Genomic DNA, 24714 nt, shown 5'->3' on the forward strand with positions numbered 1-24714 from the left:
TTACTTTTAGATGTGTGTGTATTGTTGTGAATTGTTGCATACTACTGCACTGTTGGAGCGAGGAACGCAAGCATTTTGCTACAACCGCAGTAACATCTGCTAAATATGGGTATGTGACCAATAACATTTGATTTGAATGTGTGAGAGGGAAGAGCTGGCACAGCTTTACAGTGGGATCCTCTCATGGGAATGTGTTCCAAGTGACTTATGGCTCAATGTGTGGTGGATGCACATCTGTGCACACTGCCACACACAGCACTACATTTTCAAATGTCATGCATTGTTAATTCAAACACAGCAGCAGGACACACATACACTATGTGCTCTAAGTCGGTCCTGACCACCCCCGAGCAAACTATCAACCTTGAAAAATTCTCATAATGCTCTGGTAATTGGAAAAGTCTTTGAAAAACAGTCATGCACGCACAACAACAACAGCCTGCTACCAAGAGTATGTATGTCTCAAACGCAAACTTTTAAATCTACACTGAACAAAAATATCAACGCAATGTAAAGTGTTGGACCCATGTTTCATGAGCTGAAACAAAAAAAGCTGCCTCCACGTCATATTAGAGAATTTGGCAGTACGTCTGCTGAGGAGTATTTCTCTCTGTAATGAAGACATTTTGTGGGGAAAAATTCATTCTGATTGGCTGGATGGGCATTGAAAGGTTAGTGGAATCTGTGTGGGTAGCTGGACAGGTAGGATGACTGACAGTGAAGGTGAACAGGTGGTCACGTGTCAGGTGACAGAGGAATGGATGAGACTGAGGCAGGAATTCCTTTAACCATAAAGTGGTATATTTACTGAGTAGTCTGTGCTGCATCACAAAGGAAACAAATAACATGTATCCAATCAAATTCATAATCAAAGATCAAATCATATCATTCATTATTGACATAATTTAGGGAGTTCAACAGTCCAGTTCATTAAGTCAATAGTAATCATCCGCAAGTCATTTAGGCTCGTAACTATTTATCATAAATTATGAAAGAATACAAACAGTGAATGGTGATACAATCTATAATCCCCATCATCAAAGTCAATCAGTTAGCAAACAATGACGTTTCTCATTTCACTCTTTCAATTGTCTTCATGTGTACATATAATTAATTTCAATACATATGAACCATATCGATTGCATAATTGGCCTATGAGGACCTGTAGGGCTGTGATCATTGACAATTCCCATTACACAATATGTTTGAAGTTGCGCTCCAAGCCGCGCTCCGCAGTAATAACTATTAACAATAACTGAATGGCCCACTCTCCCGATCGCCACAGATGTACTCCCTGTTCACCCACGACTGTGTGGCCACTCACGACTCCAACACCATCATTAAGTTTGCTGAAGACACGATGGTGGTAGGCCTGATCACCGGTGACGATGAGAGCCTACAGGAAGAAGGTCAGTGACTTGGCCATTTGGCCGGGACAACAGCCTCTCCCTTAGCATCAGTAAGACCAAGGAGCTGATCGTGGACTACAGGAAACAGGAGGGTGTGTACGTCCCCATCCACATCGACTGGGGCTGTAGTGGAGCAAGTTAAGAGCTTCAAGTTCCTCTGTGTCCAAATCACTCAGGACTTACAATGGTCCACTCACATGAGCACAGTCATGAAGACTGGTTGAACAGGCTTGGCATGGGCCCGTGATCCTCAAAAAGTTATACAGCTGTACCATTGAGAGCATCTTGACTGGCTGTATCACTGCTTGGTATGGCAATAGCACCGCCCTCAATTTGCATGGCGGCACAGAGGGTGGTGCGGACAGCCCAGTACATCACTCAGTACATCACCATCCACGACCTCTATATCAGACCGGGGTGAAAGAAAGACCCAGAGAATGTTAAAGACTCCAGCCACCCAAGCCATAGACTGTTCTCTCTGCTTCCGCACGGCAAGTGGTACCGGTGCATCAAGACTGACACCAAAAGTCTCTTGAACAGCTGAGTCCGTGTAGACCCTTGTATTATACATATTTTTTGCACTGTCTCTATACACACTGACACTCCAACACACACAGTCATATACGATCATAATTTACGCTGCTGCTATTCTTGATCATATATCTGATGCCTAGTCACCTCACCCCTATACATATCTACCTCTATCACTCCAGCATCCCTGCACATTATAAATATGGTATTGGAAATGATCCTGTATTATAGCTTCTTATTTTATCATGTTCATTTTATTTCTATTTCTTGTGTGTTTTTGTTTTACCTTGTTATTTTTAGTGGTACATTGCTATTTAGTGGTACATTGTATTTAGTGGTACATTGATAGTTAGTGGTACATTGATATTTAGTGGTACATTGATATTTAGTGGTACATTGATATTTAGCGGTACATTGATATTTAATGGTACATTGTATTTGGTGGTACATTGATATTTAGTGGTACATTGATATTTAGTGGTACATTGGTATTTAGTGGTACATTGTATCTAGTGGTACATTGCTATTTAGAGGTACATTGATATTTAGTGGTACATTGATATTGATTACTGCGTTGTTGGGTTTGGAACTTGCAGGAAGGCATTTTACTGTACTTGTGCACGTGACAATAAAAACTTGTGATTTTGTCTGCTTCTTCAATATCTGTGACCCCACTGCTGTATAGGGTCTCCAAATACCAGGCACCTGTACTAGTTTATCCTGAAAACCAACTTCATACTAGATACTCCATGTTTACCAAATACCAGGCACCTGTACTAGTTTATCCTGAAAACCAACTTCATACTAGATACTCCATGTTTACCAAATACCAGGCACCTGTACTAGTTTATCCTGAAAACCAACTTCATACTAGATACTCCATGTTTACCAAATACCAGGCACCTGTACTAGTTTATACTGAAAACCAACTTCATACTAGATACTCCATGTTTACCAAATACCAGGCACCTGTACTAGTTTATCCTGAAAACCAACTTCATACTAGATACTCCATGTTTACCAAATACCAGGCACCTGTACTAGTTTATCCTGAAAACCAACTTCATACTAGATACTCCATGTTTACCAAATACCAGGCACCTGTACTAGTTTATCCTGAAAACCAACTTCATACTAGATACTCCATGTTTACCAAATACCAGGCACCTGTACTAGTTTATACTGAAAACCAACTTCATACTAGATACTCCATGTTTACCAAATACCAGGCACCTGTACTAGTTTATCCTGAAAACCAACTTCATACTAGATACTCCATGTTTACCAAATACCAGGCACCTGTACTAGTTTATCCTGAAAACCAACTTCATACTAGATACTCCATGTTTACCAAATACCAGGCACCTGTACTAGTTTATCCTGAAAACCAACTTCATACTAGATACTCCATGTTTACCAAATACCAGGCACCTGTACTAGTTTATCCTGAAAACCAACTTCATACTAGATACTCCATGTTTACCAAATACCAGGCACCTGTACTAGTTTATACTGAAAACCAACTTCATCAAATCAAATCAAATTTATTTATATAGCCCTTCGTACATCAGCTGATATCTCAAAGTGCTGTACAGAAACCCAGCCTAAAACCCCAAACAGCAAGCAATGCAGGTGTAGAAGGGCTATACTAGATACTCCATGTTTACCAAATACCAGGCACCTGTACTAGTTTATCCTGAAAACCAACTTCATACTAGATACTCCATGTTTACCAAATACCAGAAAACGGTTTGGTCTATGTCATAAGCAACTCTCCTGTACTAGTTTATCCTGAAAACCAACTTCATACTGGATACTCCAAGTTTACCAAATACCAGGCACCTGTACTAGTTTATCCTGAAAACCAACTTCATACTAGATACTCCATGTTTACCAAATACCAGAAAACAGTTTGGTCTATGTCACAAGCAACTCAACTGTACTAGTTTATCCTGAAAACCAACTTCATACTAGATACCAGAAAACGGTTTGGTCTATGTCACAAGCAACTCACAGGCGACATCTTTTAGACATCTTTCCGAGAGCCAGATAAACCATAACTCAACGGTGAGGCTTCGAACAGCAATCAGATCGCGATATTAATTCGAGGTGGCTTATGTTGGTGTCAGAGCCTATGAATTAACAGAGGAAGACAAACCATCTGCCATCTAATTAGAACTGAATGTTCAACAACAATAACGTTCATATTTGCTTTTCAACTTATCAAACTCTGTAGCTGCACTACATTACCAAAAGTATGTGGACACCTGCTCGTCGAACATCTCATTCCAAAATCATGGGCATTAATATGCTGCTATAAAAGCCTCCACTCTTCTGGAAAGGCTTTCCACTAGCTGTCGGAACATTGTGTGGGGACTTGCTTCCATTCAGCCAGAAGAGTATTAGTGAGTTTGTGTGACCTACCACTTCACGGCTGAGCCGTTGTTGCTTCTAGACGTTTCTACTTCACAATAACAGCACTTACAGTTGACCGGGGCAGCTCTAGCAGGGCAGAAATTTGACAAACTGACTTGTTGGAAAGTTGGCATCCTATGACAGTGCCACGTTGAAAGTCACTGAGCTCTTTAGTAAGGCAATTCTACTGCCAATGGTTGTCTATGGAGATTGCATGGCTGTGTGCTCGATTTTATAGACCTGTCAGCAACAGGTGTGGCTGAAATAGCTGAATCCACACATTTGAAGGGGTGTCCACATACTTTTGTATGTATAGTGTATATCTCTCTGAATGTGGTTGGTGTGGATGTTGTGAGAACTAGACACACCAGGCTACATAGCACAGAAATCCTCCATCCCTCTGAAGGACACATAAAAGCAATATCTCAGAGTCGCTTTCTGATGAGATGACCTACTATCTGGTGAGGAGCAAATATAGGTAATATCTTTCTCTCTCTCATATATATATATATATATATATATATATATATAATCACACACCGTTATCCAAGTCTGACTTGAATGGACCTTGGTGTCTTGGATCTTCAGCACTGAATGCTCTGCGGTTGTAGTACCGTATATCACATTTTCTGTCATTATGAATGCGATTAGTATTCTGCCGCTGGGATTGGCTGTGGTGTAATTCTCCCATGATGCCCTAGTAGCCCTGTTGAGTGAGACTGATGAAGACAATCAAATGAGGCTGACCTTCAGTGATATTTGGCTGACCTTTTGGCTGTCCTTTACCTCTGTGACAAGGGGGACCTCACAAGTTGTTGTATTGGTCCAAATTGGTTGTATTTTGCTGCCTAGGGACTGCAGATAGACAGCTTGATAGCTAACATTAGCGCTACATGGAGACATGGCATGGTCCTTGACATATAATCAAATATGTATGAATACATACATGTACACTGACTGTACAAAACATTAGGAACACCTTCCTAATATTGATCTGCACCCCCTTTTTTCCCTCAGAACAGACTCAATTCATCAGGCCATGGACTCTACAAGGTGTTGAAAGTGTTCCACAGGGATGCTGACCCATGTTGACTCCAATGCTTACCACAGTTGTGTCAAGTTGGCTGGATGTCCTTGGTGGTGGCCAATACTTGATACAGTGTGAAAAACCCAGCAGCGGTGCAGTTCTTGACACACTCAAACCGGTGCGCCTCGCACCTATTACCATACCCCATTCAAAGGAAATCAAATCTTTTGTCTTGCCCATTCACCCTCTGAATGGCACACATACACAATCCATGTCTCAATTGTCTCAAGGCTTAAAAATCCTTCTTTAACCTGTCTCCTCCCCTTCATCTACACTGATTGAAGTGGATTTAACAAGTGGCATAAATAAGCGATCATAGTTTTCACCTGGATTCACCTGCAGTCTATGTCATGGAAAGAGCAATGTTTTGTACACTCAGTGTATATACTTAATTTAAAAGTCAAATAACTGGATGCAGAAATCACAGATTGCACCTTTTAAAGACAGTGAATTAGGGGTGTTGAATGCACTGGTAAAGATGATGCCTATCTACTGTGGTAAGGAGAAGGCAGTAAAGGTACGGACTGTCTCCGCTCTGCCATTTCACCACGGTAAGTGGAACCTCCGGCTCCAAGGACCATGTTATATTTATGTTGAATGCTGTTGCATGCCCCCTTCCAAGCAGGCACATTTTATTCATTGCACTTGTGCTATTAAATATACAACACATAATGTCTCACTGACATTTTGTAATGTTAAATATGATCGTGTTCCGTGCTACACATTAATTAACCTAGCAATACACCTTCTCAGCACCGATATTTATCATGCAACACATGTTCATTGACAGCACACATTATTATCATACTAAGAACATCTAATAATGTCTCACTAACATGTTATGTTGACATATGATGACATTCGGTGATTCACATCAATTTAGCCTAGCATTACATTAGTAGGATGTTGTTCATTTCAAACCTGCACAGCACCTTCATATCCACCTTAGATGAGACAGATAAATAAACACGAATGACAGTAATATTACCCATTAAACATCATCACTGCTCTGTTATGACAAACATAAAGAGTCCCAAGATCACTAAAAATGACAGATTACACCACGCTACCAACTGCATATCACAAAGTTCCCTAATGGATTCACACTGATTACTTCTCTGAAAGATGTTTCAGCCTTACCTTTCATATACCTCACTTCTCTGCAGCTGACAGTTATTGTGTCTGGTTAGGAAGAGTGCGTCGTTTTACTTTCTTTATGTATTCAAATATCAACTGTCAAATCCAATCGATCCTGTTTTTGCCAACCCCGTAGTCAGTCAAACATCTCGGGGAAAATATTCAGAATAATTATAATGATGATAGTAATGCAAAATGATTCTGCACCTGTCAAATAGTTTTATTAGTCGTATATATACGGGATACACATGGTACACAATGTCCAACAAAAATGCTTACATGCTTACATGCAAAATAAGAAAAGATAATGCAAACAGAGTAAATGGCTCAGGAGAATATAATCAATATTTTAGCATAAGTATAATACAGGAAGGCACAATTTATAGTCCAATATTTACACGTGTTTTGGGGAGCAAGTGTTTATTAAATTGTGCAGTATACTGACAGACAATGACAGATAGAAGTGTACAAAGTGAGAGAGAGGGTTTCTACATGCTCATTGCGCTTCGTGCTGTCTATCTCTCTCTCCATCTCTAGGGCAGGACTTAAACGCTCGGTGGAGAAGTCGTTAATGCCATCTGTTTCCATTAGTCTATAGAACACACAGTCGTGCCATAGTCATTTGAAGTGGTTGGCTAGAAATCATTCTGACAGTGTTGATAATTTTTTCTCAGTTAGATATAATTATAGAGCTAACATTTCATCATGTTAGGCCTGTCTGCTGACACTCAGTGCAGAGACGGAAGTGCAGACGAGGTCATTGATATACTTTAAGGATGCAATAGTAAAGCTTCTGTCTTTGGCCTTCTGTTGACAGGCAGAGCTTTGGGTTTTGACGACTTCCGAATATGGACGCCGCATTCCTGTCCAGTACTTCAGACTCTAAACAATTCTCGAGTCATCACATTTGTCTGTTTTGACCTTTGTCAAATGACCTTTGACCTACTCCAATGAGAACACATGTTGTTAGAGACACTTTGTTGTTTGATAATTATGTACTTGTACCATAAGAAGGTATCATAGCAAACAGCTCCGGGCTATAATTTGTTCTGGTAAACCGCTGATGAGAAAATGGCTTCAAGGCTATTGTTTGCAGTTAATTGCTACAGCACTTTGAATTGTTTTATTAACTCTAGATCAGTGCTGCTGTGAAAAAATACTTCGGGGGGAGAAATGAACTCTTGGCAGATCTCTAGGAATGGAGTCAGATAGTAGAAAGTAACGGTGTGTGTATCTTGAAGTTTAGAACTCTTCATGTGAATGCAGGTGTAGAGTGTATGTTTGGATGTGTGTATCTTGAAGTTTAGAAGTCTTCATGTGAATGCAGGTGTAGATCTCACTTTTGTTTTGATGTGTGTGTGTGTGTGTGTGTGTGTGTGTGTTTGTGTGTGTGTGTGTGTGTGTGTGTGTGTGTGTGTGTGCTTGGTGTGTATGCGAGGGCCCATCCACTGACTCCTATGTGTCCTCTCATTATTCAGCAGTTGTCACATCCTCTCACACCCCTGCCTGTTGTGGCCGAGTGGGCTGGACCTCTGGCTGCAGTCGCTGGCCTGGTGTGTGTTTGTGTCTGAGTGTGAGTGTGAGTGTGAGTGTGTGTGTGTGTGTGTGTCCGTGTGTGTCTAAATGTTATTGATCTGGTTAGCTGATATTTAAAATACCTATCCGGCATTGTACACTCTTAGAAAAAAGGGCTTCAATATGGTTCTTTGGCTGTCCCCATAAGACAACCCTTTTCGTTCCAGGTAGAACTCTTTTGGGTTCCAAGTAGAACCCTTTTGGGTCCCATGTTGAACCTTATGTGGAAAGGGTTTTATATGGAACCCAAAAAGGTTCTACTTGTAACTTAAAAAGCTTCTTCAAAGGATTCTCCTCTGGGGACAGCCGAATAACCCTTTTAGGTTCTAGATGGTGTAAGATCTGGCTTCAGCAATCCTGGGCAGAGGAACTCTTATTAACATATATAAGATGCTGTATATAAGAAGAGATGCTGTATATAAGAAGAGATGCTGTATATAAGAAGAGAGAAATAGTATTTGTCCAGCCATTGCGGCTATGCTTGCAGATGTGCATAATATACTGCGACACTAATCAAAAAGTATTAAAAAACGACAAATACATGGAAAATATGTGTGAACATTTCATGTGAAAATAAATCAATTAGAATGTTGTTTTTTCACATTCAATTTTTCACATGACTTGTTCACACGTTCTGAAAACCATGTTATTTTTGTTACGTGTTTATTTGGCATCAACATGTTTTGAAATTTCGGTTTGGTAGAAAATTCGGTCAGTACCAAGTAAAACAGTTGGGATGCTGCAAATATTTAGTGATATGATACAGCACATTGGTTGGCTTGTGGGGCTGTGTGTGGGTCTGAGAGGATTGCTGTGTGTGGGTCTGGGAGGAGGGCTGTGTGTGGGTCTGGGAGGAGGGCTGTGTGTGGGTCTGGGAGGAGGGCTGTGTGTGGGTCTGGGAGGAGGGCTGTGTGTGGGTCTGGGAGGAGGGCTGTGTGTGGGTCTGGGAGGAGGGCTGTGTGTGGGTCTGGGAGGAGGGCTGTGTGTGGGTCTGGGAGGAGGGCTGTGTGTGGGTCTGGGAGGAGGGCTGTGTGTGGGTCTGGGAGGAGGGCTGTGTGTGGGTCTGAGATGATTGCTGTGTGTGGGTCTGGGAGGAGGGCTGTGTGTGGGTCTGGGAGGAGGGCTGTGTGTGGGTCTGAGAGGATTGCTGTGTGTGGGTCTGGGAGGAGGGCTGTGTGTGGGTCTGGGAGGAGGGCTGTGTGTGGGTCTGGGAGGAGGGCTGTGTGTGGGTCTGGGAGGAGGGCTGTGTGTGGGTCTGAGATGATTGCTGTGTGTGGGTCTGAGAGGAGGGCTGTGTGTGGGTCTGGGAGGAGGGTTGTGTGTAGGTCTGGGAGGAGGGCTGTGTGTGGGTCTGGGAGGAGGGCTGTGTGTGGGTCTGGGAGGAGGGTTGTGTGTAGGTCTGGGAGGAGGGTTGTGTGTAGGTCTGGGAGGAGGGCTGTGTGTGGGTCTGGGAGGAGGGCTGTGTGTGGGTCTGGGAGGAGGGTTGTGTGTAGGTCTGGGAGGAGGGCTGTGTGTGGGTCTGGGAGGAGGGCTGTGTGTGGGTCTGGGAGGAGGGTTGTGTGTAGGTCTGGGAGGAGGGTTGTGTGTGTGTGGCAATGAACAGCCTTTGGCGCGCAGCACGTAGCTGGGACCTCTTGGCTTGGCATGCAGTAAGGAGTAACTCTGGCTGATAGTCTGTTTGGCCAGCAGTAACCAGTTACATATGAAGCTCCAGCCTGTTGGTGCTGTTGCCCACTGCCAGTGAAGTATTACTGGGTGAACACAGAGCTGAGACTGAATGAATGCTGAGGAAATTGAGATACATTAGTAGACGCCTCGCCGGGCACTCAAGGTTACCATATGTGAAAATTAGATTTATAGAAGATAAGACGATCAAATGAGTAAAGGATTTTGGGTGTGAGTGATGCATTCGTATCAGTTCTCTCCTAATTGACAAAATATGAACTTAGTCCATAACTCAACAGTGTAGGTAATTGCATTTAATATTCAATAGTGGCCATCTCAGAATCAAATCACATTTTATTTGTCACGTGCCAAATACAACCAGTGTAGACTTTACAGTGGAATGCTTACGAGCCTGTTCCCAACAATGCTGAGTTAAAAAGTATGACAAATATTCACTAAATAAAAAGGAGATAGTAACACAATAAAATCACAAGGCTATATACGAGGAGGACGAATGGTATCAAATACATTACAGTTTTTCCCAATTGCTAAAACACAATTTTGCAAACTAGGTTGGTTTTATCAAAATACTTAACACAATTCACAAAACCACACACCCAAACTGCAAAATACCTCTTATATCCTGCAAAATGAAGCACTGCAACCAAAACCACACACCCAAACTGCAAAATACCTCTTATATCCTGCAACATGAAGCCCTGCAACCAAAACCACACACCCAAACTGCAAAATACCTCTTATATCCTGCAACATGAAGCACTGCAACCAAAACCACACACCCAAACTGCAAAATACCTCTTATATCCTGCAACATGAAGCCCTGCAACCAAAACCACACACCCAAACTGCAAAATACCTCATATATCCTGCAACATGAAGCCCTGCAACCAAAACTACATATAGCATTATCAAAATCAAACGTTTGCATGAAATGGCCCACACTTCATTCATATTACCAGATGTTTGTCTAACCAACTACACACACTGTTGGGTATAATGAAAAGCACTCTCATCTTTAGTATGCTTTGCCATAATACTAAAATAGTTCAAATTGTTGAAAATCTTCAGATGCACAGAAATATTTGCAGATACACACACATGCTTTTGAAACAGTTGATTTTTTCACCAAACAAGTCAGTGTAACATATGCACAGCAGATATATTTACATTGGACTGAACAAAAATATGCTCACAAAAAAAACAGTAAACTGAAAAAGAAAATTGCAGAAAAGATGTGCAGAAAAAAATATATAGAAAAAAAGAGTCAAGAAAAATAATTAGGCAGCATCTTGCCGCACAGCTGGGTCTGGCCACAACGCCTCGTCCACATCACAGCTGGGTCTGGCCACAACGCCTCGTCCACATCACAGCTGGGTCTGGCCACAACGCCTCGTCCACATCACAGCTGGGTCTGGCCACAACGCCTCGTCCACATCACAGCTGGGTCTGGCCACAACGCCTCGTCCACATCACAGCTGGGTCTGGCCACAACGCCTCGTCCACATCACAGCTGGGTCTGGCCACAACGCCTCGTCCACATCACAGCTGGGTCTGGCCACAACGCCTCGTCCACATCACAGCTGGGTCTGGCCACAACGCCTCGTCCACATCACAGCTGGGTCTGGCCACAACGCCTCGTCCACATCACAGCTGGGTCTGGCCACAACGCCTCGTCCACATCACAGGCAATATCTTCCCTTGCCAGACATCGAGGGAAGAAATGCCTTGAGTGCCTTATCCATCCTTGAATCGCACCCACATCAATCTCATCACATGCCTCTTCCATAGCCTGCACACAAAGGGCTGCCGGTCGTATACCTTCCACCGCCGTGCCGAAAATAACTCTTCTATGGGGTTCAGAAATGGTGAGTATGGTGGGAGGTATTGCACGAGAAATGGTCGGTGGTCAGCAAACCAGTTTTGGACCTGGGCTGCACGATGAAAGCTCACATTGTCCCATACTACAACGTACCGGGTTCTTTGATGGTCTGCATCATTCATACGCTCTGGTGGTATGAGAACGTTGTATAGTCTGTCCAGAAATGTGAGAATATGGGCTGTGTTGTATGGTCCAAGGTTGGCATGACGGTGGAGGACACCATGCGTATTGAGATGGTAGCGCACATTGTGATGTTCCCACCACTCTGCTAGGTTGAACCCAGCCTCATCTATAAAGATGAACTCATGTAGGATTGCATGAGCATCCATTTCCAATACTCCCTGAAAACAAAGAACAAAAGCAGTCAATATGGTGTTATCCAGTACACTGGGAAACAATGTTGTGTGTAGTGTACTGCAGTCAATATGGTGTTATCCAGTACACTGGGAAACAATGGTGTGTGTAGTGTACTGCAGTCAATATGGTGTTATCCAGTACACTGGGAAACAATGTTGTGTGTAGTGTACTGCAGTCAATATGGTGTTATCCAGTACACTGGGAAACAATGTTGTGTGTAGTGTACTGCAGTCAATATGGTGTTATCCAGTACACTGGGAAACAATGTTGTGTGTAGTGTACTGCAGTCAATATGGTGTTATCCAGTACACTGGGAAACAATGTTGTGTGTAGTGTACTGCAATCAATATGGTGTTATCCAGTACACTGGGAAACAATGTTGTGTGTAGTGTACTGCAGTCAATATGGTGTTATCCAGTACACTGGGAAACAATGTTGTGTGTAGTGTACTGCAGTCAATATGGTGTTATCCAGTACACTGGGAAACAATGTTGTGTGTAGTGTACTGCAGTCAATATGGTGTTATCCAGTACACTGGGAAACAATGTTGTGTGTAGTGTACTGCAGTCAATATGGTGTTATCCAGTACACTGGGAAACAATGTTGTGTGTAGTGTACTGCAGTCAATATGGTGTTATCCAGTACACTGGGAAACAATGTTGTGTGTAGTGTACTGCAGTCAATATGGTGTTATCCAGTACACTGGGAAACATTGTTGTGTGTAGTGTACTGCAGTCAATATGGTGTTATCCAGTACACTGGGAAACAATGCTGCGTGTAGTGTACTGCAATCAATATTGTACTTACATCCACATCGTCTGACCTCTTGGTTTCTTTGAGAGTATCTCTCAAACGGCACCTTATAAAGTTGTTTCATTCTGATTTGGTTTTGCGTGTGAATACGAGCCAAAGTGGACAGACTGACTCGTTGAATGTTGTTGAATATGGTGTTGTCTTGGATGATGTGGCTTTGAATTTCTCATAATCTGATTTCATTATTTTCCAAAACCAAGTTTACAATGTTAGCTTCCTGTACCCTGGTGAACATGTGGCCCCTTCCTCCACCATGGTTGTGTCTCTCAGTCCTTTAGAAAAACTAAAAAACGAAAATATAGGGCTTGGACAATGCAGCCTAAATATATTTCCCCCACAGTAGAGTAAATTCTACAGGAAATTAGTGCAGTTAGTGTATGACATCAGCCATTCATGAAGTAAACAGGTGTCACCCAACTGATACACTATGACATGGGGTGTACTACATAGTGTGACACAAGCGACAGTAAAACGGCTCAAGTTGGGCTGCACTCTGTCCAGCCTCTCGCATTGTCAGCCCATGGTTGATGACATGATCAACTAAGGTTGCTCTGATTTCACTTGAAAGCTTTAGTCTTCTTTGGCCATGAACTCCTCTACCAGTTCTACCCCTACGTCTCACTCTTCCTCCCCCTCTCATTCTCACCCTCCCTCTTCCTCTCTCTGCAACGGCTTCCATTGTTGTTGTAAAACAAAAAGGTGCTCACCTGTGGTCTTTTCATAGTGCTTACTTCCTGATTGAAGTGGTAACAATGAACCATTGAGGTGTTTGGCCAGGTGGCACATGTGTTGGCCAATTAGCTCATGTAGTGTCATTTTGAATGGCTGTGTTTTGAAATGGCAAACATGTGACTTCATGTCATATTGTTGTGTCTTATGCAGAGAACTGTGTGCAGTACATTTAAAACGTGTGTGTGTGTGTGTGTGTGTGTGTGTGTGTGTGTGTGTGTGTGTGTGTGTGTGTGTGTGTGTGTGTGTGTGTGACATCAATATGCATGTGTGTGTGTGTGTGTGTGTGTGTGTGTGTGTGTGTGTGTGTGTGTGTGTGTGTGTGTGTGTGTGGTTTGGGTGTGTGAGCTTATGTAGTTTGTGTGTGTGTTGGAGTGTCTGTGTAGTATGTGTGAGTGCATGGGTAGAGTCCAGTGAGTGTACATAGAGCCAGGGCAAGAGAGTCAGTGTGTGTGTGTGTGTTGGAGTGTCTGTGTAGTATGTGTGAGTGCATGGGTAGAGTCCAGGGAGTGTACATAGAGCCAGGGCAAGAGAGTCAGTGTGTGTGTAGTATGTGTGAGTGCATGGGTAGAGTCCAGGGAGTGTACATAGAACCAGGGCAAGAGAGTCAGTGTGTGTGTGTGTGTTGGAGTGTCTGTGTAGTATGTGTGAGTGCATGGGTAGAGTCCAGGGAGTGTACATAGAGCCAGGGCAAGAGAGTCAGTGTGTGTTGGAGTGTCTGTGTAGTATGTGTGAGTGCATGGGTAGAGTCCAGGGAGTGTACATAGAGCCAGGGCAAGAGAGTCAGTGTGTGTGTAGTATGTGTGAGTGCATGGGTAGAGTCCAGGGAGTGTACATAGAACCAGGGCAAGAGAGTCAGTGTGTGTGTTGGAGTGTCCGTGTAGTATGTGTGAGTGCATGGGTAGAGTCCAGGGAGTGTACATAGAGCCAGGGCAAGAGAGTCAGTGTGTGTGTGTGTGTTGGAGTGTCTGTGTAGTGTGTGTGAGTGCATGGGTAGAGTCCAGTGAGTGTACATAGAGCCAGGGCAAGAGAGTCAGTGTGTGTGTGTGTGTGTGTGTGTGTGTGTGTGTGTGTGTGTGTGTGTGTGTGTGTGTGTGTGTGTGTGTGTGTGTGTGTGTGTGTGTGTGTGTGTGTGTGTGTGTGTGTGTGTGTGTGTGTGTGTGTGTGTTGGAGTGTCTGTGTAGTATGTGTGAGTGCATGGGTAGAGTCCAGTGAGTGTACATAGAGCCAGGGCAAGAGAGTCAGTGTGTGTGTGTGTGTGTTGGAGTGTCTGTGTAGTATGTGTGAGTGCATGGGTAGAGTCCAGTGAGTGTACATAGAGCCAGGGCAAGAGAGTCAGTGTGTGTGTGTGTGTGTGTTGGAGTGTCTGTGTAGTATGTGTGAGTGCATGGGTAGAGTCCAGTGAGTGTACATAGAGCCAGGGCAAGAGAGTCAGTGTTTGTGTTGGAGTGTCTGTGTAGTATGTGTGAGTGCATGGGTAGAGTCCAGGGAGTGTACATAGAGCCAGGGCAAGAGAGTCAGTGTGTGTGTGTGTGTGTGTGTTGGAGTGTCTGTGTAGTATGTGTGAGTGCATGGGTAGAGTCCAGTGAGTGTACATAGAGCCAGGGCAAGAGAGTCAGTGTCTGTGTAGTATGTGTGAGTGCATGGGTAGAGTCCAGGGAGTGTACATAGAACCAGGGCAAGAGAGTCAGTGTGTGTGTGTGTGTTGGAGTGTCTGTGTAGTATGTGTGAGTGCATGGGTAGAGTCCAGGGAGTGTACATAGAACCAGGGCAAGAGAGTCAGTGTGTGTGTGTGTGTTGGAGTGTCTGTGTAGTATGTGTGAGTGCATGGGTAGAGTCCAGGGAGTGTACATAGAGCCAGGGCAAGAGAGTCAGTGTGTGTCTGTGTGTTGTAGTGTCTGTGTAGTATGTGTGAGTGCATGGGTAGAGTCCAGTGAGTGTACATAGAGCCAGGGCAAGAGAGTCAGTGTGTGTGTGTGTGTGTGTGTGTGTGTGTGTGTTGGAGTGTCTGTGTAGTATGTGTGAGTGCATGGGTAGAGTCCAGTGAGTGTACATAGAGCCAGGGCAAGAGAGTCACTGTGTGTGTGTGTGTTGGAGTGTCTGTGTAGTATGTGTGAGTGCATGGGTAGAGTCCAGGGAGTGTACATAGAACCAGGGCAAGAGAGTCAGTGTGTGTGTGTGTGTTGGAGTGTCTGTGTAGTATGTGTGAGTGCATGGGTAGAGTCCAGGGAGTGTACATAGAACCAGGGCAAGAGAGTCACTGTGTGTGTGTGTGTTGGAGTGTCTGTGTAGTATGTGTGAGTGCATGGGTAGAGTCCAGTGAGTGTACATAGAGCCAGGGCAAGAGAGTCAGTGTGTGTGTGTGTGTGTGTTGGAGTGTCTGTGTAGTATGTGTGAGTGCATGGGTAGAGTCCAGTGAGTGTACATAGAGCCAGGGCAAGAGAGTCAGTGTTTGTGTTGGAGTGTCTGTGTAGTATGTGTGAGTGCATGGGTAGAGTCCAGGGAGTGTACATAGAGCCAGGGCAAGAGAGTCAGTGTGTGTGTGTGTGTGTGTGTTGGAGTGTCTGTGTAGTATGTGTGAGTGCATGGGTAGAGTCCAGTGAGTGTACATAGAGCCAGGGCAAGAGAGTCAGTGTCTGTGTAGTATGTGTGAGTGCATGGGTAGAGTCCAGGGAGTGTACATAGAACCAGGGCAAGAGAGTCAGTGTGTGTGTGTGTGTTGGAGTGTCTGTGTAGTATGTGTGAGTGCATGGGTAGAGTCCAGGGAGTGTACATAGAACCAGGGCAAGAGAGTCAGTGTGTGTGTGTGTGTTGGAGTGTCTGTGTAGTATGTGTGAGTGCATGGGTAGAGTCCAGGGAGTGTACATAGAGCCAGGGCAAGAGAGTCAGTGTGTGTCTGTGTGTTGTAGTGTCTGTGTAGTATGTGTGAGTGCATGGGTAGAGTCCAGTGAGTGTACATAGAGCCAGGGCAAGAGAGTCAGTGTGTGTGTGTGTGTGTGTGTGTGTGTGTGTGTGTGTGTGTGTGTGTGTTGGAGTGTCTGTGTAGTATGTGTGAGTGCATGGGTAGAGTCCAGTGAGTGTACATAGAGCCAGGGCAAGAGAGTCACTGTGTGTGTGTGTGTTGGAGTGTCTGTGTAGTATGTGTGAGTGCATGGGTAGAGTCCAGGGAGTGTACATAGAACCAGGGCAAGAGAGTCAGTGTGTGTGTGTGTGTTGGAGTGTCTGTGTAGTATGTGTGAGTGCATGGGTAGAGTCCAGGGAGTGTACATAGAACCAGGGCAAGAGAGTCACTGTGTGTGTGTGTGTTGGAGTGTCTGTGTAGTATGTGTGAGTGCATGGGTAGAGTCCAGGGAGTGTACATAGAGCCAGGGCAAGAGAGTCAGTGTGTGTGTGTGTATTGGAGTGTCTGTGTAGTATGTGTGAGTGCATGGGTAGAGTCCAGGGAGTGTACATAGAGCCAGGGCAAGAGAGTCAGTGTGTGTGTGTGTGTGTGTGTTGGAGTGTCTGTGTAGTATGTGTGAGTGCATGGGTAGAGTCCAGTGAGTGTACATAGAGCCAGGGCAAGAGAGTCAGTGTCTGTGTAGTATGTGTGAGTGCATGGGTAGAGTCCAGGGAGTGTACATAGAACCAGGGCAAGAGAGTCAGTGTGTGTGTGTGTGTTGGAGTGTCTGTGTAGTATGTGTGAGTGCATGGGTAGAGTCCAGGGAGTGTACATAGAACCAGGGCAAGAGAGTCAGTGTGTGTGTGTGTGTTGGAGTGTCTGTGTAGTATGTGTGAGTGCATGGGTAGAGTCCAGGGAGTGTACATAGAGCCAGGGCAAGAGAGTCAGTGTGTGTCTGTGTGTTGTAGTGTCTGTGTAGTATGTGTGAGTGCATGGGTAGAGTCCAGTGAGTGTACATAGAGCCAGGGCAAGAGAGTCAGTGTGTGTGTGTGTGTGTGTGTGTGTGTGTGTTGGAGTGTCTGTGTAGTATGTGTGAGTGCATGGGTAGAGTCCAGTGAGTGTACATAGAGCCAGGGCAAGAGAGTCACTGTGTGTGTGTGTGTTGGAGTGTCTGTGTAGTATGTGTGAGTGCATGGGTAGAGTCCAGGGAGTGTACATAGAACCAGGGCAAGAGAGTCAGTGTGTGTGTGTGTGTTGGAGTGTCTGTGTAGTATGTGTGAGTGCATGGGTAGAGTCCAGGGAGTGTACATAGAACCAGGGCAAGAGAGTCACTGTGTGTGTGTGTGTTGGAGTGTCTGTGTAGTATGTGTGAGTGCATGGGTAGAGTCCAGTGAGTGTACATAGAGCCAGGGCAAGAGAGTCAGTGTGTGTGTGTGTGTGTGTTGGAGTGTCTGTGTAGTATGTGTGAGTGCATGGGTAGAGTCCAGTGAGTGTACATAGAGCCAGGGCAAGAGAGTCAGTGTTTGTGTTGGAGTGTCTGTGTAGTATGTGTGAGTGCATGGGTAGAGTCCAGGGAGTGTACATAGAGCCAGGGCAAGAGAGTCAGTGTGTGTGTGTGTGTGTGTGTTGGAGTGTCTGTGTAGTATGTGTGAGTGCATGGGTAGAGTCCAGTGAGTGTACATAGAGCCAGGGCAAGAGAGTCAGTGTCTGTGTAGTATGTGTGAGTGCATGGGTAGAGTCCAGGGAGTGTACATAGAACCAGGGCAAGAGAGTCAGTGTGTGTGTGTGTGTTGGAGTGTCTGTGTAGTATGTGTGAGTGCATGGGTAGAGTCCAGGGAGTGTACATAGAACCAGGGCAAGAGAGTCAGTGTGTGTGTGTGTGTTGGAGTGTCTGTGTAGTATGTGTGAGTGCATGGGTAGAGTCCAGGGAGTGTACATAGAGCCAGGGCAAGAGAGTCAGTGTGTGTCTGTGTGTTGTAGTGTCTGTGTAGTATGTGTGAGTGCATGGGTAGAGTCCAGTGAGTGTACATAGAGCCAGGGCAAGAGAGTCAGTGTGTGTGTGTGTGTGTGTGTGTGTGTGTGTGTGTGTGTGTGTGTGTGTGTTGGAGTGTCTGTGTAGTATGTGTGAGTGCATGGGTAGAGTCCAGTGAGTGTACATAGAGCCAGGGCAAGAGAGTCACTGTGTGTGTGTGTGTTGGAGTGTCTGTGTAGTATGTGTGAGTGCATGGGTAGAGTCCAGGGAGTGTACATAGAACCAGGGCAAGAGAGTCAGTGTGTGTGTGTGTGTTGGAGTGTCTGTGTAGTATGTGTGAGTGCATGGGTAGAGTCCAGGGAGTGTACATAGAACCAGGGCAAGAGAGTCACTGTGTGTGTGTGTGTTGGAGTGTCTGTGTAGTATGTGTGAGTGCATGGGTAGAGTCCAGGGAGTGTACATAGAGCCAGGGCAAGAGAGTCAGTGTGTGTGTGTGTGTTGGAGTGTCTGTGTAGTATGTGTGAGTGCATGGGTAGAGTCCAGGGAGTGTACATAGAGCCAGGGCAAGAGAGTCAGTGTGTGTGTGTGTATTGGAGTGTCTGTGTAGTATGTGTGAGTGCATGGGTAGAGTCCAGGGAGTGTACATAGAACCAGGGCAAGAGAGTCAGTGTGTGTGTGTGTATTGGAGTGTCTGTGTAGTATGTGTGAGTGCATGGGTAGAGTCCAGGGAGTGTACATAGAACCAGGGCAAGAGAGTCAGTGCAACAAAATAAAGAATAAAGGCGGTCAAGGTAAATATTCCAGGTACCATTTGATTAACTGTCCAGCCTGATTTCAGAAATCTGTTTGATGCAAATAAGTCACAGGCAACTATGGATACCCAGGAGGGACATCCTACATTCTACAATCCTGTCAACCCTAGTCACAGCAAATTACACAAGCCTAAACAAGTGTACACTGTACATTCCGTCTCTGCCTCTGTTGCAACCTAATCGCTGCTGGTTTTGTACCTCACCACAGCAGAGTTGTAACGATGGGCGATGGGCGTCCCAGAGTGAGGGGCTCCCGGCGTTCAGGAAACCCTGTCTCTGTGACCTCGTGACCACCACAGATGTGGAAGCTGTCAGTGTGTACCCGCCACGGGGAAACCAAGCGGCTGTGGAGGGCAGCAGGGTCAGTTGGGGCAGAGATGGAGAGATGAGGTAGAGAAGAGGCAAAAAGAAGAAGGTTGAGCGGAAAGGGGAGGGATAAGAAGTAAAGAAGAGATGGGGGGTAGAGAGAGAAAAGGAGAAATGGAAGGAAGTAGAGGTGGGTAGAGATGAGAGGAGGATGCAGAGAGAGGAGGGGAATGTAGAAAGCAGGGGGTGGAGGGGGATGGATGAGATGAGCAGAGCACCTGGATGCCAACTTTAAGAGCTGAATAATTGATGCCCCCTGAGCAGAGGTCATCCGGAGGGGGAGAAGGACAGGCAAACAGGGGGACAGACTCAGGGGAGGCCTGCCAGGCACAGCTATTTATAGCTGCATTAACTCTCCCTTCTGTCCCTCTCTCTATATATGTCTGACTCTCTCCCTCTGTCTCTATATGTCTGACTCTCTCCCCCTCTCTCTCTGTCTGACTCTCTCTATATATGTCTGACTCTCTCCCTCTGTCTCTATATGTCTGACTCTCTCCCTCTGTCTCTATATGTCTGACTCTCTCCCTCTGTCTCTCTCTGTCTGACTCTCTCCCTCTGTCTCTGTGTCTGACTCTCTCCCTCTGTCTCTATATGTCTGACTCTCTCCCCCTCTCTCTCTGTCTGACTCTCTCTATATATGTCTGACTCTCTCCCTCTGTCTCTATATGTCTGACTCTCTCCCTCTGTCTCTATATGTCTGACTCTCTCCCTCTGTCTCTCTCTGTCTGACTCTCTCCCTCTGTCTCTGTGTCTGACTCTCTCCCTCTGTCTCTGTGTCTGACTCTCTCCCTCTGTCTCTATATGTCTGACTCTCTCCCCCTCTCTCTCTGTCTGACTCTCTCTATATATGTCTGACTCTCTCCCTCTGTCTCTATATGTCTGACTCTCTCCCTCTCTCTCTATATGTCTGACTCTCTCCCTCTCTCTCTATATGTCTGACTCTCTCCCTCTCTCTCTATATGTCTGACTCTCTCCCTCTGTCACTATATGTCTGACTCTCTCCCTCTGTCACTATATGTCTGACTCTCTCCCTCTGTCACTACATGTCTGACTCTCCTCCCTCTCTCTCTATATGTCTGACTCTCTCCCCTCTGTCACTATATGTCTAACTCTCTCCCTCTGTCACTATATGTCTGACTCTCTCCCTCTGTCACTATATGTCTGACTCTCTCCCTCTCTCTATATATGCCTGACTCTCTCCCTCTCTCTATATGTCTGACTCTCTCCCTCTCTCTCTATATGTCTGACTCTCTCCCTCTGTCACTATATGTCTGACTCTCTCCCTCTGTCACTATATGTCTGACTCTCTCCCTCTCTCTCTATATGTCTGACTCTCTCCCTCTCTCTATATATGCCTGACTCTCTCCCTCTCTCTATATGTCTGACTCTCTCCCTCTCTCTCTATATGTCTGACTCTCTCCCTCTGTCACTATAGTCTGACTCTCTCCCTCTGTCACTATATGTCTGACTCTCTCCCTCTCTCTATATGTCTGACTCTCTCCCTCTCTCTCTATATGTCTGACTCTCTCCCTCTGTCACTATATGTCTGACTCTCTCCCTCTGTCACTATATGTCTGACTCTCTCCCTCTCTCTCTATATGTCTGACTCTCTCCTCTGTCTCTGTGTCTGACTCTCTCCCTCTGTCTCTATATGTCTGACTCTCTCCCTCTGTCTCTATATGTCTGACTCTCTCCCTCTGTCTCTATATGTCTGACTCTCTCCCTCTCTCTCTATATGTCTGACTCTCTCCCTCTCTCTCTCTATATGTCTGACTCTCTCCCTCTCTCTCTATATGTCTGACTCTCTCCCCTCTTTCTCTGTGTTTGACTCTCTCCCTCTGTCTCTATATGTCTGACTCTCCTCCCTCTCTCTCTATATGTCTGACTCTCTCCCTCTCTCTATATATGTCTGACTCTCTCCTCTCTCTCTATATGTCTGACTCTCTCCCCCTCTCTCTCTGTCTGACTCTCTCCCTCTCTCTCTATATGTCTGACTCTCTCCCTCTTTCTCTGTGTCTGACTCTCTCCCTCTGTCACTATATGTCTGACTCTCTCCCTCTGTCACTATATGTCTGACTCTCTCCCTCTCTCTATATATGTCTGACTCCTCCCTCTTTCTCTGTGTCTGACTCTCTCCCTCTGTCTCTATATGTCTGACTCTCTCCCTCTCTCTCTATATGTCTGACTCTCTCCCTCTTTCTCTATGTGTCTGACTCTCTCCCTCTCTCTCTATATGTCTGACTCTCTCCCTCTGTCACTATATGTCTGACTCTCTCCCTCTGTCTCTATATGTCTGACTCTCTCCCTCTGTCTCTATATGTCTGACTCTCTCCCTCTGTCTCTATATGTCTGACTCTCTCCCTCTCTCTCTATATGTCTGACTCTCTCCCTCTCTCTCTCTATATGTCTGACTCTCTCCCTCTCTCTCTATATGTCTGACTCTCTCCCCCTCTTCTCTGTGTTTGACCCTCTCCCTCTGTCTCTATATGTCTGACTCTCTCCCTCTCTCTCTATATGTCTGACTCTCTCCCTCTCTCTATATATGTCTGACTCTCTCCCTCTCTCTCTATATGTCTGACTCTCTCCCCCTCTCTCTCTGTCTGACTCTCTCCCTCTCTCTCTATATGTCTGACTCTCTCCCTCTTTCTCTGTGTCTGACTCTCTCCCTCTGTCACTATATGTCTGACTCTCTCCCTCTGTCACTATATGTCTGACTCTCTCCCTCTCTCTATATATGTCTGACTCTCTCCCTCTTTCTCTGTGTCTGACTCTCTCCCTCTGTCTCTATATGTCTGACTCTCTCCCTCTCTCTCTATATGTCTGACTCTCTCCCTCTTTCTCTATGTGTCTGACTCTCTCCCTCTCTCTCTATATGTCTGACTCTCTCCCTCTGTCACTATATGTCTGACTCTCTCCCTCTGTCACTATATGTCTGACTCTCTCCCTCTCTCTCTATATGTCTGCCTCTCTCCCTCTCTCTATATATGCCTGACTCTCTCCCTCTCTCTATATGTCTGACTCTCTCCCTCTCTCTCTATATGTCTGACTCTCTCCCTCTGTCACTATATGTCTGACTCTCTCCCTCTGTCTCTATATGTCTGACTCTCTCCCTCTCTCTCTATATGTCTGACTCTCTCCCTCTGTCACTATATGTCTGACTCTCTCCCTCTCTATATATATGTCTGACTCTCTCCCTCTCTCTCTATATGTCTGACTCTCTCCCTCTGTCTCTATATGTCTGACTCTCTCCCTAATCTCTCTATATGTCTGACTCTCTCCCTCTTTCTCTATGTGTCTGACTCTCTCCCTCTCTCTCTATATGTCTGACTCTCTCCCTCTGTCTCTATATGTCTGACTCTCTCCCTCTCTCTCTATATGTCTGACTCTCTCCCTCTGTCACTATATGTCTGACTCTCTCCCTCTCTCTATATATGTCTGACTCTCTCCCTCTCTCTCTATATGTCTGACTCTCTCCCTCTTTCTCTGTGTCTGACTCTCTCCCTCTGTCACTATATGTCTGATCTCTCCCTCTCTCTATATATGTCTGACTCTCTCCCTCTTCTCTGTGTCTGACTCTCTCCCTCTGTCTATATATATGTCTGACTCTCTCCCTCTCTCTCTATATGTCTGACTCTCTCCCTCTTCTCTGTGTCTGACTCTCCTCCTTCTGTCTCTATATGTCTGACTCTCTCCCTCTCTCTCTATATGTCTGACTCTCTCCCTCTCTCTATATATGTCTGACTCTCTCCCTCTTTCTCTGTGTCTGACTCTCTCCCTCTGTCTCTATATGTCTGACTCTCTCCCTCTCTCTCTATATGTCTGACTCTCTCCCCTCTGTCACTATATATCTGACTCTCTCCCTCTCTCTATATATGTCTGACTCTCTCCCTCTTTCTCTGTGTCTGACTCTCTCCCTCTGTCTCTATATGTCTGACTCTCTCCCTCTGTCACTATATGTCTGACTCTCTCCCTCTCTCTATATATGTCTGACTCTCTCACTCCTTTCTCTGTGTCTGACTCTCTCCCTCTGTCACTTATGTCTGACTCTCTCCCTCTCTCTATATGTCTGACTCTCTCCCTCTCTCTCTATATGTCTGACTCTCTCCCTCTGTCCTATATGTCTGACTCTCTCCCTCTGTCACTATATGTCTGACTCTCTCCCTCTCTCTATATGTCTGACTCTCTCCCTCTCTCTCTATATGTCTGACTCTCTCCCTCTGTCACTATATGTCTGACTCTCTCCCTCTGTCACTATATGTCTGACTCTCTCCCTCTGTCACTATATGTCTGACTCTCTCCCTCCTCTATATATGTCTGACCTCTCCTCCTCTTTCTCTGTGTCTGACTCTCTCCCTCTGTCTCTATATGTCTGACTCTCTCCCTCTCTCTCTATATGTCTGACTCTCTCCCTCTTTCTGTATGTGTCTGACTCTCTCCCCTCTCTCTCTATATGTCTGACTCTCTCCTTCTGACTCCCCCTATGTCTGACTCTCTCCCTCTGCTCTATATGTCTGACTCTCTCCCTCTGTCTCTATATGTCTGACTCTCTCCCTCTGCTCTATATGTCTGACTCTCTCCCTCTCTCTCCTATATGTCTGACTCTCTCCCCTCTCTCTCTATATGTCTGACTCCTCCCTCTCTAGGCTACTCTCTCCCCTCTTTCTCTGTGTTTGACTCTCTCCCTCTGTCTCTATATGTCTGACTCTCTCCCTCTCTCTCTATATGTCTGACTCTCTCCCTCTCTCTATATATGTCTGACTCTCTCCCTCTCTCTCTATATGTCTGACTCTCTCCCCCTCTCTCTCTGTCTGACTCTCTCCCTCTTCTCTCTATATGTCTGACTCTCTCCCTCTTCTCTGTGTCTGACTCTCTCCCTCTGTCACTATATGTCTGACTCTCTCCCTCTGTCACTATATGTCTGACTCTCTCCCCTCTCTATATATGTCTGACTCTCTCCCCTCTTTCTCTGTGTCTGACTCTCTCCCTCTGTCTCTATATGTCTGACTCTCTCCCTCTCTCTCTATATGTCTGACTCTCTCCCTCTTTCTCTATGTGTCTGACTCTC

General features: G+C 45.3%; 1 protein-coding gene across 1 annotated transcript in view; it reads left to right on the forward strand.

Annotated features, from left to right (window-relative positions):
* The window catches only part of clstn2a (calsyntenin 2a), a 303976-nt gene that overhangs the window by 170860 nt on the left and 108402 nt on the right, over positions 1-24714 (forward strand). The window lies entirely within an intron of this gene.

This window comes from Oncorhynchus kisutch, linkage group LG27 (genome assembly GCF_002021735.2).
Source record: "Oncorhynchus kisutch isolate 150728-3 linkage group LG27, Okis_V2, whole genome shotgun sequence".
Taxonomy (NCBI): Eukaryota; Metazoa; Chordata; class Actinopteri; order Salmoniformes; family Salmonidae; genus Oncorhynchus; species Oncorhynchus kisutch.